Source organism: Octopus sinensis, linkage group LG2 (assembly GCF_006345805.1).
Source record: "Octopus sinensis linkage group LG2, ASM634580v1, whole genome shotgun sequence".
Taxonomy (NCBI): Eukaryota; Metazoa; Mollusca; class Cephalopoda; order Octopoda; family Octopodidae; genus Octopus; species Octopus sinensis.
Genome location: NC_042998.1, coordinates 94,490,537 through 94,508,562, shown reverse-complemented (window position 1 = coordinate 94,508,562; position 18,026 = coordinate 94,490,537). Strand labels below are relative to the sequence as shown.

Here is an 18,026-nt window from a genome sequence, read left to right as displayed (position 1 = left end):
TACCTTCTACACAATAGACAAAACATTAACTGACGAGTATAGATTATGTAAAGCTAAAACTCAAGAAGCTAGGCACACAACAGTCAACTACAAGATGATGTCCTAAGGATATTGTTTTCTTATGATACATGATGTAATATTCAAAGCAGTCTAGAATAAAACTGTTTCCATTCTAATGTTCACCTTTCCAAGCTTGCATGGGTCAGACAGAATTTGTTGTGACAGATTTTCTGCTACTTGTTGCACTTCCTGTCACCAACCCTCACCTGTTTTCGTGTAAGATAAATTTCCCCATGATCCAACATGCTTTCATAGACAGTAGGAAGTGGAGGACACCACTTGCTTACAATTACCATACAATGTCAAGGCAAGGACACAGTAAAGCACACACACTAACAAACACAATGGGCTTCTTTCAGTTTCCACCTACCAAATCCATTTACAAGGCTTTGGTTGGCCCAGGGCTATAGTAAAAGGGAACCCAAAACCATGTAGTAGGGATGCAAACTTCTTAAACAAGTATGCCTGAGAAATAAAAAGCCAATAAAACCAACCAATAAAGATACATCCAAAATATCACTGGTGGAATTTAAAAATATAAACAAGAACAAATTTAAAATGTCCACATTTAATTTTCGCCTCAGATTCCCCCCCACAAAAAAAAACTTACATAAACTCGAGCATGAGTGTGTACACACAAACACACACACACACAAAAGGCTCCTTTCAGTTTCTTATTTCTTTATTGCCCACAAGGGGCTAAACATAGAAGGGACAAACAAGGGATTAAGTCGATTACATCGACCCCAGTGCGTAACTGGTACTTAATTTATCGACCCTGAAAGGATGAAAGGCAAAGTCGACCTCAGTGGAATTTGAACTCAGAATGTAACGGCAGATGAAATACTGCAAGACATTTCGCCCAGCGTGCTAACGTTTCTGCCAATCAAATCTAGTTACAAGGCCTTGGTTAGCCTAGTGCTATAATAGAAGCCATTTGCCCAAGGTGCCATGCAATGGAGTTGAACTCAAAATCACTTCTTAACTGTACATCTATGCCTACAACTATACATCATCTTCACAATCATTAAACCGTTAAATCTGAAAATGTGTGTATGCGAGTGTGTTCAGATTTAACAATTTATTGATTGTAAAGAGTAAAGATGATGATGAAAAGAGCAAAGATAGTATTTTTTAATTACTTTCTTTACAACCTTGCTATTGAGCAGGTAGTCAGTTAAAATACAACACTAAAACTCACAATCAGGGAGAGAATACAGACATAAGTTTTCAATGTTATGCTTCTGAAATGGAAGAGCAACAGACTGATTCCATAAACCTGATGACTAAAAGATAATGACACCCTAAAACCTCAATTATGTGGCAGAAAATGTTAACTCCACAAATCAGTGGAAGGTATTACACATATGATCGACAGCTGCCAAAAGTATTGCCATAGAACTGTTTTTTTCATGTAGCATGATTGTTGCTAAAATATACAAAATTATCTCTAAAGAATACTCTGGAACAAACGTAAAATACATTTTAAGTGTCGAGCATATTTAGACAGTCCATCCAGCAGTACAATCCTTACCAAAGCAGGCATTGGCCAAGTAGGATCCTGTTGAAATCAGCCAACCCATGCTAGCAGGGAATATAGATGTTAAATAATGATGGAATGTAAAAAAATTTGTATTATTACAAATTTATTCAACAATATTATTAGTCTAAAAAAAAATAAAAAAAAACATTGCTTAAATTAATAATTAATGAACTACAACTAACAGCCAATAATATGCTATTTATTCAAACTGGGTTTTCTAGTTTAAAAAATCTCATTGTGACAATCTCATTCTGGCTTACATGCTCCTGTCAAACTATCCAATCCATGCTAGCATGGAAAATGGATGCTAAATGATGATGATGATGATATATAAGGTTTCCATGGGCAGACATCATATGGATACAGTTCCTGAGAAGTATCCCAGCTAGGAGTGGAATCAACTGGTACATTCCATCCTTTTCTGTTTGTGTAGAGATTATATAGGCACCTGTTTGCATTAATGAGGTGGATCAAATTAGTAGAGAGAAGTGGTTAAAAACTTGTATGACCTCTATCAATTTACTCAGTAGTACAATTACAGTTGCCAATAAATTTTTTATCGGCTACCATAGCCATTCCTTAAAGTTTAACCACACCCACTACATAACTAACCACTCCTCACTAATTGACAATCAATCATAATACAACTGTGTTCCACCTAAGCCAACCAATCACAACACAAGTTGCTCTTAATCCAGCCTACAACTTATTTATGCTTTCTTCCCAAATTATAAAACATACTGTAGATATCAGCTCATCTATTTGCTAACTTAAATTGATAATCTCTATTCCGTATATGGCTACCTGCATGACTGACACCTCAGTGACACTTATTTCTAATTCTCATGCGATGTCAAGACTAGGGGACACGGACACACACACACAAGCATGATAGACTTCTTTTGGCTTCAGTTTACCAATTCCACACACAAAGCTTTAGTTGGCCCAAGGCAATAAGTAGAGGACACTTGCCCAAGGTGCCACATGGGACTGAATCCAAACTATGTGATTGGGAAGCAAACAGCTAAACTATACAGCCATGCGTGCGCCTACAAACATACACACATATCATTATCATTGTTTTAACATCCACTTTTCCATGAGCCAGGAAAAAATTATTTGCAACAGATTTTCTGTGACCAGATGCTTCTTTTGTTGACATGCCTCACCTGGTTCCAAGCAAGGTAACAATTCCCCATGTCTTTAAACCACAAACAGTACAATGGCTGCAGATGTTTCCACAGAACATAATACACTAGATGTATTATGTTAAGACACACACACACACATCATGGACTTTTTTTCAGTTTCCACCAACTAAATCCACTCAAGAGACTTTGGTCAGCCTAGGCCTAAAAGATGACAACTGCCCAAAGAACTGCACAATGAGACTGAAATCACAACTATATGATTGCAAAGCTAATTTCTAAACACTCCCACCACACACACACATACACACAAAACAATAGCACTGTGTTAGAAACATTGTAGCTATTCAAAACTCAGTTATATTTACTTTCACTTGGTAAATATCTAGTAACAATAAAATTTATTATTAGTGCAACCTGACCACTGACATTCTGTTTGCTTGTGTGAGACAGGAGGTTGAATCCAGGGAGTAGAGATGGTCAGTAAACAAAGCTTAGAGCTTTTGGTTACTATTTTTTAATTGATTTCATCTGTGGGAAGGTGCTGTATCCATGACCTCCACAGGCCCTTTGACACTGGCAAGATTAAGGCAGTTAATAATAAGCGAAAGTGAATATAACAGTATATGTTTCGCATTTGTTTTAGGATATTAAAACTTGCATAGGTCAGACAAATTGATCAAGGTATATTTCTTACAACCAGATGCTCACATGATTCTGAGCAAGATAATATTTTTTCCTAATGCAGGCAGGTTTTCACTGAAAACTAACAATTGTCACCATTTGTTTACAACTGGCCAGTGTTGTGAAGACAAGCAGATACACAAGCAAGTATATGCATATATGTATATGTGCATAAGTACAATGAGGAGGGCATGTCAATTTCTGATTATCAAAAGGCTTTGGTCAGCCCAGAGCTATAGTAATAAATACCTACATGCACGTATGTAAATGTGTGTGAAAAATTACCACCACATGACCATCATTTGTGAGCATAACATGGAGCATGTACCATGCTTTTACTAATTATTTTAGGTACTTATGTAGTCATGGGAGACATAGAGAAGCATGTAGTCCTCACACACTTGACCCAAAGAAACAAGCAAGATGTGACTGCAGGAAAGAGACAGGGGCCAACCAGTACCCTGCAGTTACTCATTTCAGTTGAGCTTAATTGAACAATGTAAAATTTTCTTATTCAAAAACACAACATGCTTCCTGGTCCAAGAATCAAATACATGACTAACACCCTAGCCATTTATCTACATGCCTTCATACATATTCAAACACACCACATACATTATTACATACAAAAATCTTTGCTATTTTTTAAGTCAGTTTTTTTTTTGGGGGGGGGGTTCTAATCTTTGGGACTGGTTGCATCAGTTATACATCCTATCTGAGATTTTGGCCAATCAGAAAGTTTATGTAATGTTCAGGCCTTTACATTAATATTGGTTTCAAATTTTGGCATAAGGCCAGTAAGTTCTAGGGATGGGATAACCTGATTACATTGACTCCAGTGCTCAACTGCTACTTACTTTATTGGCCCTTAAAGGATGAAAGGCAAAACTGGCCTTGGTAGAATTTGAACTCAGAGCATGAATCCCACTGAACATTTTGTGGGCATGCTAACAATTCTGCCAACTTGCCACCCTCACATTAAGCATTAATATTAAAAGTAAACTGCCAGAATTATTCTCTCTGGCACTCACCACATGTTTATTTCCTTTTAAACGCTATCTGATTCAACTTATAGAACATTAGTCAATGGTTGTCAATAATCTCTAGATAAATCTGCTACCTATTCTCTAAAGATCAATTAACTGATTTGTTGAGAAACACTCTTAAATCTGGAGCAGATTTAAGAGTTTGACATATGAACTTATTCTATTGGATGGGTTTTCTTTCCTAAACAACACAGGCAGATAGTAAATTAAATGTCAAATAAAACATAATTTTGGTAATTTTCAATTTAAATAAAATAAATTGGAAGTGCATGCATGGCTGTATGGTTAAGCAGTTTGCTTTCTAACCGTGTGGATTAGGGTTCTGTCACATGGTGTAGCTACTAGATCCTAGGGCCAACCAAAGCCATGTGAGTGGAGTCAGTGGACAGAATCTCAAAGAATCTTGTCGTATACCTATGTTTACATTTGTGTTTCACCAAAAATCACAAGCTACAAGATGTTGTAGTTATTTCTCCTGACAAATTGTTCACTAGGTTTGCACCTTTGTATGAAATCAGAGATCTGTTTCTTGAAAACACAGATAAGGATTAGCAACAGGAAGGTAACATCATCAGTACTTTAATGTTCACTCTTCCTGCTGACATGGGTCAGATGAAGTTTATTGAGGCAGATTTTCTGCAGCTGGATGCTTTTACTTGTTTCCAAACTAAGTAATATTTCCCTCATGACCAAACATGCTTTCACAGAATATTGAGAATGAATGACGTTCATTTGCAACTATCATATGATGTCCAGACAAAGACACACACACATACACACACACAAAGCAGTGGTCAGGTCAGGGCTTATAAAAGACACACACCTAAAAGCCACATAGTGGGACTGAACCTACAGCAGTGCATTCAGCGGTAAAACCATCTCAATAATATACTCTTACCTGTCTGAATGGGGGTCAGGGTGGACATTTAGATATTGGTTTCAAATTTTTGCACAAGGCCAACAATTTTGAGGAAGGAATGGGTCGATTACATTGACCTCTGGTAATCAACTGGTACTTATTTTAAAGACCTCGAAAAGGCGAAAGGCAAAGTCAACCTCAGAGGAATCTGAACTCAGACGAAATGCTCCTCAGTATTTTGCCAAGCGTGTTAATTCTGCCAGCTCACTGCTTTCAACATTAAGATATGGATACTGCATTTTGGAATACAAATTTAAATGGGTGGTATGTCAAACATTTTTCTGGCCCTAAATATAAGTTGAAGGGAAAATAAAAGAATGCACTCCAAAAGTTGGAAAAGAAGAAAGAAAAAAAACAGACAAGTTAATTTCAAAAAGACAACTTCCAAGAAATTTTCATTTTTAAAATTCTGCAATCAATCAAGTCCAAAAACATTAACTTAACTACATCAATCAAGTAGATGATGAAACCTTCAAAATGTTAAATCAAATACAGAGCAAATGAGTATAATACAGCTCACTTTCATAGAATATTTTGTTTTTAATGTTACCTTCACATTTTTTCTAAGGTCAGTGTCCTGTCATTTTATGGATGAAAAATGCAAGGTTCGAAAGAGAGCAATGCTAACAACTTTGAAAGAAAGCAGATGCTTAAAGGATGAAAGTAATGAAATAAATGGATGAAAATGTTATTAAAATTGTATACAAATGTACAAATACACATTACAGACATAACATTTTCTCCTTCAGTAAATGGCCACTACCTTTAACATTACTTTCAACTTCTTTCCATGCATACCAACATATGCCTTGTTTTTTTTCCTCTTTTTCTTATCCAATTTACACAAATGTAGTCAATTACCAAACCGTGTGCATGTGCCTGTGTATGAACAGGATACATAATTACACACACAAGTATTTACAGTGAGGATCATAAATCAGGTGAGTTCTCAGTGAACTCAGTCTATGCTATGAGACTTTTTCATTCTGGTTGAAATTACTGCACTTCACTTAGATCATAGAGAAAAAAAATGAATCTTGACCTCCCAGTTTTCTCAGTAAAAATTTCAAAATAACATATGCAAATAATGCAGATATTAAACCATAAAATATGTAACACAGTGTATACATAGCATATACAGTTAGGCAACATAAAAAATGTGTTTCCTTTGACTTATTTGCAGTCATTTAGATTGTGGCTATGTTGTAGCACTGCCTGGAAGAATTTCAGTCCAACAAATTAACCAACATACATATTTTTTTAAAACCTGGTACTCATTCTATCAGTCTCTTATTTTGAACTACTAAGTTACAGGGATGTAAACACACTTGTTGTCAAGTGATGCTGGGGGACAAACACAGACACAAATTCATATATAGTCTTTTATGCGTTTCAGCCCAAAGGCTGTGACTGTATACATCTGATGGGCTTCTTTCAGTTTCCATCCACTAAATCCACTCACAAGGATTTTGTAGACCCAAACCAAAACAGAAAACACTTGCCTTAGATGCCATGCAGTGGGACTGAACTGAGAAACAGACTGTATGGTAAATAAACTTCTTACCATACAGTCATGCCAAAACATGCTCAAAATATGTCAAGACCTGCATCATCATCATCGTCGTCGTCATTGTTTAACATGTTTTCTATGCTGGCATGGGTTTGATGGTTTGACATGGAGTTGACCAGACTTCAATTGTCTGTCGTGGCAGGATTTCCTTCCCAATGCCAACCACTTACAAAGTGTGCTGGGCACTTTTTACATACCACCAGCACTGGTGCATTTACACAGCACTGGCATGAGTGCATTTTATGTGGCATCAACACTTGTAAAGGACAAGCCTGTATGTATGGATGACAGCAATTTATCAAATATAAATCGGTACAACAATTTATTTGATTATCAATATATGGAACACAATTTAATATTAACAGCTTTTTTTCTCTCTGTTACACATAAAAAAATCTAAAGGGGGTAATAATTATGTAACTAATTCTATTTTGATGAGAAATCTACATATCACAGAATTAACTTCTTTGTTAACCCTTTCATTACCAAATTTCCATTGAAACACATTGCTTTTGTTTTAATTAATTTTGAAAATAATGAAGAACTTAGTAAAATAAATTTGTCATTACTAAGCTAGTGTTTGGAACATAACTTAACATGGAATTTTGAATGAAGATTTCAATTTATATCACTTTAAAACATGAAGTTTGTATATAAGAAAAAAAAAACAGGTTTGGTCTCAGGTGGGTTGGTATCAAGAGGGCTCAGTTGATGTCAATTTTGGCTAATTAGAAATCTCACATTAACTACAGCTTATACTTTGAATTTGTCCATAATAATAGTTTTCAGTGAGTATGGCCAGGATATATTAGTCATATCAACAATAAAAGGAAACTAACAGAAGCTGGTAACGAAACTATTCAGCTTTTTGTTTGCTTAGAGTTGAATAGCAAAATATTTTTTCTTTTTCCCTTTTGGCAGTATTTCTTAGTTATAATTTTATTGTAGATGCTAATTATATACAAACAAAGTACATAAATTTATTTAGATAAAAAAATACCTTTGTGCAGTTATCAACAGATGCCTGTAAATAACCCCATAACAAGCTTTCAAAGTGTTAGATTCTATATCTACTTGTATCATTCATTCTTTCAACTCCATCATCATTTTAACATCCACTTTTCCAAATTTACATGAATCAGATAGAATTTGTTGAGGCAGCTTTTGTTTTTTTTGTTTTTTTTACTGGATGCCCTTCCTGTCACCAACTCTCACTTGTTTCTAAATAAGGTAATATTTCCCCATAACTAGACAAATAGGAAACAAAGGGCACTGCTTGTATGATGGTGACACTATCACGTGCCCTTCAACCAAATTCACCCACAAAGCTTTGGTCAACCTGTGGCTGTATTACTTCAAGGTATCACACACTGATACTGAACCCAAAACCATATGCTTGAGAAGCAAACTTCTAACCACACAACCATTTTACTATACAATCACAACTGCATCCTTCCATACAACATTTTGAAAAAAAAAATTTTGTCTTAAGCATTGAGAAATTTAGGAACTATAGGACAAAATAACTAAAATAATACAGCAAAGAAAACTATCTGAATTCAATAACAAACAAGAGCACCCAGAGAGCGCAAACCTCCACCAAGGCAACACCAACATCCTCTCAACGATTAGCTGGAGATGATTTTAAAATAAAAATATCTGAAATAAACTTGACTGCTCTCACAAACGAGAATACTAAAAATGAACCCGACCACTCTCAAAAAAACAGGAAAAATAATCCAGAATCCTTGTCTGGTACTGGATTGATCCCAAAATCTAATCAGTTTGTGTCAGTCACGAGGCCAAACATCTCTGAAAGTTTCATCCAAATCAATCTAGCGGTTCTAGGGATATCTTGTCCACGGACAAACAAACCAACAAACATGACTGAAAACAATACCTCTGCCTCAGCAAAAGCGGAGGTAACAAAAAAATCAAACAGCCTATCGGGTTGCCCTATAAGATGTGTTTAGACTATCAAGTATTACTGTGACAGTACTCAGCCCTGACATTAAAGCTAACTGTGAAACAAATGGTGTTGTATATATTTTTGCTCATCCATCAAGTCATTAAAATATAAATTTCTAAAATACTCAGAGGGGTACCTGAAGTAAATAAAAAGAAAAGTATTGTGTATAACTATCATCAAATTATTATTATAGGGCTGGGTTATTTTACTTTACTTTTTTTTTTTTTTTTTGCAATATCTAATGTAGAAAAATAAAAATGTAAAGAAAATACGCACCAACCTAATGCTTTGTTTATTATCCATTCTTGGAAAGCAATTTATGAAGTTTAATTTTTCTCAAGCATGGCACCTGAAATAAAAATAAAATACTGAGATTAAATTAATGCTATTAAATTTTTAAAAGATAGGGGTGTAAGCCTATGATAAACATATACATGTCTGGTGGTTTGGGAAAAAATATGTGTAGTCTAAGCAACAACCAATTCTACAAAAATATCTGCATGACAGATGTAAATACAGCTGTGTGGTTAACAAGTTTGCTTCCCAACTACATGGTTTCTGGTTCAGTCCCACTGCATGGGGCCTTGCACAGGTCACTTCTATAGCTAAGAGCCAACCAAAGCCTCGGTAGCCAATTTAATAGATGGAAACTGACAAGAGAGAGAGAGAGAGAGAGACCTTCACATTGAATAATGACAAGCTCAATGGCCAAACACGTTTTCACAGAAAATTGTAAGCAATGACACTATTTACATGTATGGGTGATATCGTTTTAATCCTTTTGATACCAAAATGCATGAAACCACCTTTGGTTACAGGATGCAGATTCCCCAATTTTAAGTGATTGAAATTAAAATCTTCCATTAAAATTTCATGTCAATTTCATGATCCAAAAACCATCTTAGTAAAGACAGTTACTAAATTAATCATTATTTTCAAAATAATTGAAATAAATGCAGTGTATTTCGAAATAAGATAATGAAAGACAAGTAAAAAGACACAACTTACACATGCACATATACATATCCACACAGACACACAATGAGCTTATAGCTTCCATCTAGCGATTCCACTCACAAAGCATTGGTCAGCTTAAAGCCATAGTAGAAGTGACCAGTCCAGAGAGCCATGCAGTGAGAGCAAACCCTACACCCTAATGGTTGAAGGAACCTGTGGAAGAGGTAGACCCAGGAAGACATGGGATGAGGTAGTGAAGCATGACCTATGAACATTAGGCCTCACCGAGGTAATGACTAGTGACTGGGACCTTTGGAAATATGCTGTGCTTGAGAAGACCCGGCAAGCTAAGTGAGACCATAACATCGTGGCCTATGCCAGGGGTGTAACCAGCCCACTCATGCGTACCTTTCCTTCATTGGACACTAAACTCTGCTTGTGAAGACCTGTTGATGCAAGTGAAATCGAAATCAAATTCGATGACTGGCATCCGTGCTAGTGGAGCGCTAAGAGCACCATCCAAGCATGATCGTTGCCAGAGTAGCAAACTGGCTTCCGTGCCAGTAGCACGTAAATAAACATTTGAACGAGGTCGTTGCCAGTGCCACTGTGCTGGTGGCATGTAAAAAACACCATTTGAGTGTAGCCATTGCCATAATGCCTGACTGGTCCTCATGCCGGTGGCATGTAAAAGCACCCACTACAATCTCGGAGTGGTTGGCATTAGGAAGGGCATTCAGCTGTAGAAACTCTGCTAGGTCAGATTGGAGCCTATTGCAGCCATCTGGATCGCCAGTCCTTAGTCAAATTGTCCAACCCATGCTAGTATGGAAAGTGGACGTTAAACAATGATGATGATGATGTGACAAAGTGAACTTCTTGACTGCATGGCTATGCTCGTGACTTAACTCAGAAAATAAATTACAGATTGATAGTTGTTTAGATTTCAGAAAACATATATTAATGATGAAATAGGTAGCAGGGCTCTATAAGGGGTTTCAAGGAGTAGTGTTCCTGCCTTCCTGAGCTAGTTTCCCACTACATTTCTTAAAAATCGTGGCAGCGTCCTTGGTCTTGGGACCACTCATGTCTAGAAACTGAGGTTTGGGGTAAGCAAGGGCATGTTTCCCGTAGAAAATCAAGCTCCAAAAAAGCCTCATGATAGTAAGGTAGAATGGGCACCAGCCAGCCCAAAGGTTGAGGTGGGCTGCACCTGCCTGCCTCAGTTGCTAAGGCATTGACGTAGATCCATCCACCCCCATTAACAGGGACAAAACTTGGATTTAAACATTGGATGATGATAAAGATGATGAAATAATTAGATTACAGAGTTTGTTGCTTAAATAGTAAATTCATTGGCTACATATCTAGATGTTCCCTTTCAGCTTTCCCAATGAGAAACAAAAGTTTGTGAAATAATGAAATATTGTGATGTTGGCAACATGAAAACTTAGAATGGCTATGGAATGAGGGTAATTAAATAAATAAGAATTGATTATCACTCTTTTGCTCATCTGAGTCATTAAACTGTGGCCATGCTGGGGCACTGCCTTAAAGAATTCCAGTAAAATTATTCAACTCCAGTACTTATTTTTTTATAAGCCTAGTACTTATTCTATTGGTCTCTTTTGTCGAACCACTAAGTTATGGGGGCATAAGAACATCATCACCAGTTGTCATGCAATGGTGGTAGACAAACATAGGCACATGCACACACACACACACACATGCATATATGCAAAGGCTTCTTTCAGTTTCCATCTACCAAATCTACTCACAAGGCTTTAGTTGACCTGAGGCTTATTACAGAACACTTATCCAAGGCTCACGCAATGGGACTGAACCCAGAACCATGAGGCTGGGAAACAAACTTGTAACCACACAAAGCATGACAGTTACATAGAGAGAATTTAACCCTTCGGCAGCTAAACCAGCCATATCTGGCCTTTCATATCCACCATACAATGCTATATTGAAGGGCAACCAGCAGTAGAAACGAAGCCAAAATCAGACTGGAGCCTGGTACAGCTCTCCAGCTTACCAGTTCCAGTCAAACTGTCTAACCCATGCCAGCATGAAAAGCAGATGCTAAATGATGATGATGATGATGATGACATCATTCAAATCTTAAAGACTGTGAGATAATGCCTGATTAAATGAAAACAATGTGAATAAATAAGCATTACATTTGACAGAGTAATTTGAATGCTAAACGTTTAAGGGTTCTGTCTATATTCCAAGAGAAGATTTATATGTTAATGGTATCCAAATGTACTTAGCACAGAATCAATGATAAATAAACAATTTTGTTGTTTAAAAATTTACAGCATCGTGTTATTACAAAAGTATCTTGAATTGGTAAAATCATTTGAACATCAAACAAAATGCCATGTGGTATATGTTCCGGTACTTTCAGCACTCGAATCCTGTCAGGTGAACTTTATTTTCATCTTTACAGGGTTGATAAAGTACCAGTTAAGTAGTGAGATCAATTTAATCCCTTTGGGACCCATATTTCTATAGAAATAACACTGCCACCATTTTTATCAATTATTTTTTAAAAAAGAAGAATTTAGTAAAATACTTCTGATGAAATTTTAATGGATAGCTTTAACTTAAATCACTTTTAAACAAGAAACTTATATAAAAGAACCAAGAGTGGTCTCAGGCAGACTGGTATCAAAAGGATTAATCAATTAACTACTTCCACCAAATCTGTGGATTTGTGCCTGTGTTAGAAACAATTCTTACAAAATATAACATAGTAAGTTTCCTTCCTACAAAAGCTTAATCCCATACATCATCAAAGGCAGTATTTTCAGCCAAAGAAGCAACATTTCACTTCATAAATTTATATAACAAATTAACTACAACAATTATAGCCATACAAAGTTATGCAGCTTCATAACAATGGTATTAGTCTCTATTTCCTGAAAAGAAGTTTTAAAATAGTACCAAATTCTTTCTTTGTTTAAAAATGAAATTGTATCTTTCTAATAAATAAAAGTTTAAAAAAGAAAAAGAAATTCAGCTATCTAGATTTGGCACTTTCACTTTTGAATAGAACTACAAGCAATTTTCAAATCCTAAAAATCTGTTTACGTATCTTAAGAGAAAAATATGCTAATATTAGTAAAAATTTGAAAATATCCAATGATCCTAAAATTTCTTCAGCATTTATTTTATTTTACTTTTATTCTCCTCCTTTTAACATAATTGTATCAATTTCTAATCAATAAATACAAACAATGCTTCTAGCATTTAATGTATTTGGGAAATACCATAGCGGACTGCTGCTGATGAACAAACTGCAACAGCCAGTTTCGTAATTTTAAGTTTAAATTAAAAAGAACCGAGTAAGCTTCCAAATAAAACAGTCTAGACAAGACAATACTATTTTAAAAATAATTGTTTTTCTATTTTTTCCATTTTTCCTTTTTATTTTCCCCCTGTAATCAGAGTTGTAAAGCAGTTAAAAATAAAACTTACATTACACAGGACATAGAATGTGATGGGTAGAAACATACAAAAGCATTGCTCATGGGTCAAGAGTGACAGGGATAAATTCTTCCTATTATAGGCACAAAGCCTGAAATCTTTGAAAGAAGGGTGCTAGTTGATTGCATTACTCCTCCTGCTTAACTGGTACTTATTTTATTGACCGTGAAAGGAAGAAATGCAAAGTGGATCTTGGCAGCATTTGAACTCAGATTGTAAAGACAGAAGAAATACTGCAAAGTGTTTTGTCCGGCACAATTATGATTCTGTCAGCTCTCTACCTTAGTCAAGGATTAGTTACAAACAAAAGCAACAAAGTGAGCTCTCTTAAAAAGTAAAATCACTAAAACCACAAAATAGATGAAAAGGGATACTTCTACAGCCTAAAAAGTAGATACGTAAGAGGAAAAATATCTATGATGGATTAGTTATGCAAAACTGATCAAGCAGACTGGGTTCTTCCAAAGTTCAAAATAAACAGCAAAGTATTGCATTCATTTGCTCCTTAAAAGGATTGACAACTTTATGAGTACTGCACAGACTTACTAATAAAGTACTGTCAGTCAGTGAAAGATATAAACCAATACTTAGTTATATTTCCTTCACTGAGAAAAATAGTTCAAACATTCAACAATGTATGAAGGTAGAAGCTATCTGGCAGAAACTCATAGACTTCCTAAGAATACATCTATGAAAATCTTGGAAATCAGCCAAGACGGCAGCATATACAATTCTTCTTCTATACCTGTGGCATCATATAACAAGTGCCAGAAAAACTAATCTTTTCTATACAGTTATGTAAACTCTGTAAACTCTGCAGACAAACTGCTTAGGAATAATATTGAAAGCAAATAAGCACAAGTACCCCAAAACCCCTGTTGGTATGAGATGTTTACTTTTTTGAAAGAAAGTAAAAAGAAGAGTTACTATATACATTTGATATAATACTATATTTAGGACAGCATGCATTAAAATGAACTATCAACACAATACTTTCATCACTACTTCACATATTCCAGAGAATATAACAATAATAATAGTAGTGGGGGGGGGGTCACACTAGACTAACTCATTTAGAACATTAAAAACTATGCATTTCAGAGGCTTAACACAATTAAAAAGGAGAAAGGGAGCAAGAAAATTGCTACATTTAAAAACAAAACCTTTATATTTCATGTTAAATGGAGTTGACAAGGTTGTGATGCAATATGTTGAATTGTGGGCCATATGGTCATCAAGTTCCAAGACCATAAATTCAGAGATATAAACTTGGTACAAAAGTCTGCCCAATATTTTCAGTTCCCAATCCTAATCGAGATTTATTGATTAGTAGCAGAGAGAACACTCATAACAATGTTATAGCTATATTCAAATTTTCGTATTTGCATAATCCTACTCCTACAAGATTGCAACTCATGTGTGGGTGTATGTATCTAAGTCAAACATTTGAAAGGATTTTTAATATCAATGGACTTTTCTTTCCTTGTGTCTCATTTTAATCTTGCAAGCTCAGTAACATTCTCTTCAAAATACATGGATGCTCTGAGTATCTTTTTCTCTAATTTGTGCTATCAATACTGACACTCTGTAAATTGGTTGGCATTAGAAGGGCATCCAACCAGAGAAACCATGCCACAACAGACAATTGGAGTCTGGACAGACTCCTTGTCCAGTCAGTTCCTGTCAAACCATCCACCCCATGCTAGCATGGAAAATGGATGTTAAACAATGATGTTCACTACTAGTGCAAGTAATATGTATGTGTGCACACACAATGAAAAAAGCACCCAATGCACTCTGAAGTAGTTGACCATAGGAAGAACATCCGGGTGTTGAAACTATGCCAAAACAATGGACTTCAACCATCCAATCCATACCAGCATGGAACATAGACATTAAATAATGATAATGGGATAAAACACACATACACACACATGTTTATATGTTTAATGCTCATTTTTCCATGCTAGCATTGCCTGGACAGAGATACATTTTAAGTAAGATTTGACAGCCAGATGCATTCCTTATTAGCAATCCTGTCATTGTATCTGTCTTCCAAGTAAAGGGTTTTTTTTAATTCTATGATGAGTGTTGGGACCAGTCATAATATTAAGAAAGGATCTAAACATCATTCACTACTTTTTACTCATATAAAACTATGGGACATCAACATCCATGCACATACACACACATAGATGAACAGGCTCATACACATATGTAACAGACTTCCCTTAGATTCTGTTAACCAAAGTCACTCACAAGGCATTGCTCAGCCCAGCATTATAGAAGACACTTGCCCACAGTTCAGCATAAGGAGATAAAATCCAAAATTGTTTTTCAAGTCTGGTACTTATTCTATCATTACCTTTTATTGAACCACTAAGTTATGGGGCCATAAGCAAGCCTACACTAGTTGTCAAGCAATGATGAGGAGCAAACACTACACACACAAATGCATATATATATATATATATATATATATATATATATATATATTGCTAAACGATGATGATGATATACACATACATATATATACATACATATATTCTTTTACTTGTTTCAGTCATTTGACTGTAGCCATGCTGGGACACCACCTTAGTCAAGCAAATTGACCCCCAAGACTTATTCTTTGTAAGCCTTAGTACTTATTCTACCGGGATCTTCTGCTGAACCGCTAAGTTATGGGGACATAAACATACCAGCATTGGCTATGAAACAATGATGGTGGGACAAATAGACACACAAACACACACACACACGTATATATATATATATATATATATATATATATATACATACATACATACACACACACACACACACACACACACACATACATACACATACAACGGGCTTTCTTCAGTTTCCCTCTACCAAATCCACCCACAAGGCTTTGGCTGGCCCAAAGCTATAGTAAAAGACACTTGCCCAAAATATCACGCAGTGGGACTGAACCTGGAACCATGTGGTTGGTAAGGAAGCAACTTACCACACAGCCACTCATGTGTGCGTGTGTGTGTGTGTGATACGGCATTCTTTCAACACAACTATGTTCTTCTATGCACATATACACAATTATCCCAAAGGCCCTCTATGAATATCACTCTTATAAACAACAAAGCTTTCAGCTAGCAACAGCAGTATGTTATAAAATGATAGTTACCATTTCCCCCAAAAAATAAATAAATTATAAACGAAAGATATCGATGTATGTATGTGAAAATTTGCAAGTCCTACTATTAACTAGATTGTCATTCATAACACTTTATATTAGGATGCAAAACTTCCAAATTAATTTGAGCCAAATAAACACGGATGATTCAGAAGGAAAAAATATAACAAAAGAACAATTACGGAAAGATAATGTTAAGATCAAGATTTGGTTTTTACTAATTAAACTAATTTTAATTAAAAAAAAAATGAGGGGCAGATCATTAGATATAAACAGTTTTATAGATTCCACAAAATGAAAAATAAAAAAATCTATATTTTGTCTCCTGAAGTCAGAAACAGTCAATTCTGTTCTTAAGCCAATGATTCGAAAATCATTCTCCAATCCTATCAATCAATAAGCACCATTTTCCAAAGCACAGATGGTCCAGCAGAGGTTTTCAGAAAATTTTTTATGCTACTGTGATTTATATCTTGTTTTCCACATGCTCCCAGATGAGGTTCAGACTGCAGCATGGCTGTGTCCTACTTAAGTGTCTTCTACTACAGTCTCAAGTCAACCAATGTCTTGTGAATGAATTTGGTAGATGGAAGCCTAGATTGAAGTTGTCATTTTTATTATTTATGGGATGACCCAATATATATATATATATATATATTACTAAAACTCTGTGATTGCTTACTTGCTTGTCTGTAATTTAATACAGCCAAACTGGCACATAATGGGAAAATAGTCTCAAAGTAAGTTACCCCTGAAATGGGAATACAAATAGAATAAAACAAGTTTTGTGTAAATCGGACCACAGATTCCTGAGATATGCATTTTTGGGTGGTTTGTTTCCACAAATTTAAGCAGTGAAACCTTTATAAATAGCCAAACTGGCACATACTGGGAAAATACTCTGAAAGTAAAGGTACCATTGAAATGTGAATACAAACAGAATAAAACAAGTTTTGCATAAATTGGACCACAGGTTCCCAAGACACATGGTTTTTTTCTCGTACCTTGAACTGTTGGTGACCCAACGGGTCACAGGTAGTCTAATATATATATATAAAATATGTGTATGTGTTAGTATATATATATAAAATGTGTATGTATTGTGTTGGCCCCCTACCATCACTTGACAACCAATACTGCTTTGTTTATAACCCCCTTGGCTTAGTGGTTCAACAAAAGGGAATGACAAAATACCAGGTTTTAAAAATAAGTACCAAGGTCAATTTGTTCAAGCAAACACTTCAAGGGAAGCCCAGCATGGCCACAGTCCCAAGACTGAACCAAGTTAAAGATAAAACAAACAAGATAACCTTGTGGTTCCATGTTCAATTTTATTGCATATGTTGGGCAAGTATTTTTCTCCTACATTTTCAGGTTGACCCATGCCATGTGAGGGACATTAATAAGACTTACTATGTCAGTAAGTAAGCCTATCAAATGGACTGTCTCCTGTCCACATT

The 18,026-nt window shown here is 35.6% G+C and overlaps 1 protein-coding gene across 4 annotated transcripts in view; it reads right to left on the bottom strand.

Moving 5' to 3' along the window:
* The window catches only part of LOC115232317 (cysteine/serine-rich nuclear protein 3-like), a 181,350-nt gene that overhangs the window by 126,904 nt on the left and 36,420 nt on the right, over positions 1-18,026 (bottom strand). For 2 of the 4 annotated variants that reach the window (XM_029802143.2, XM_036515515.1), the window contains exon 2: positions 9,216-9,288. The gene's annotated coding sequence lies outside the window, so the exon portion shown is untranslated. The remainder of the gene's footprint in view (positions 1-9,215; positions 9,289-18,026) is intronic. The other 2 variants (XM_036515524.1, XM_029802141.2) reach the window with 1 other exon arrangement.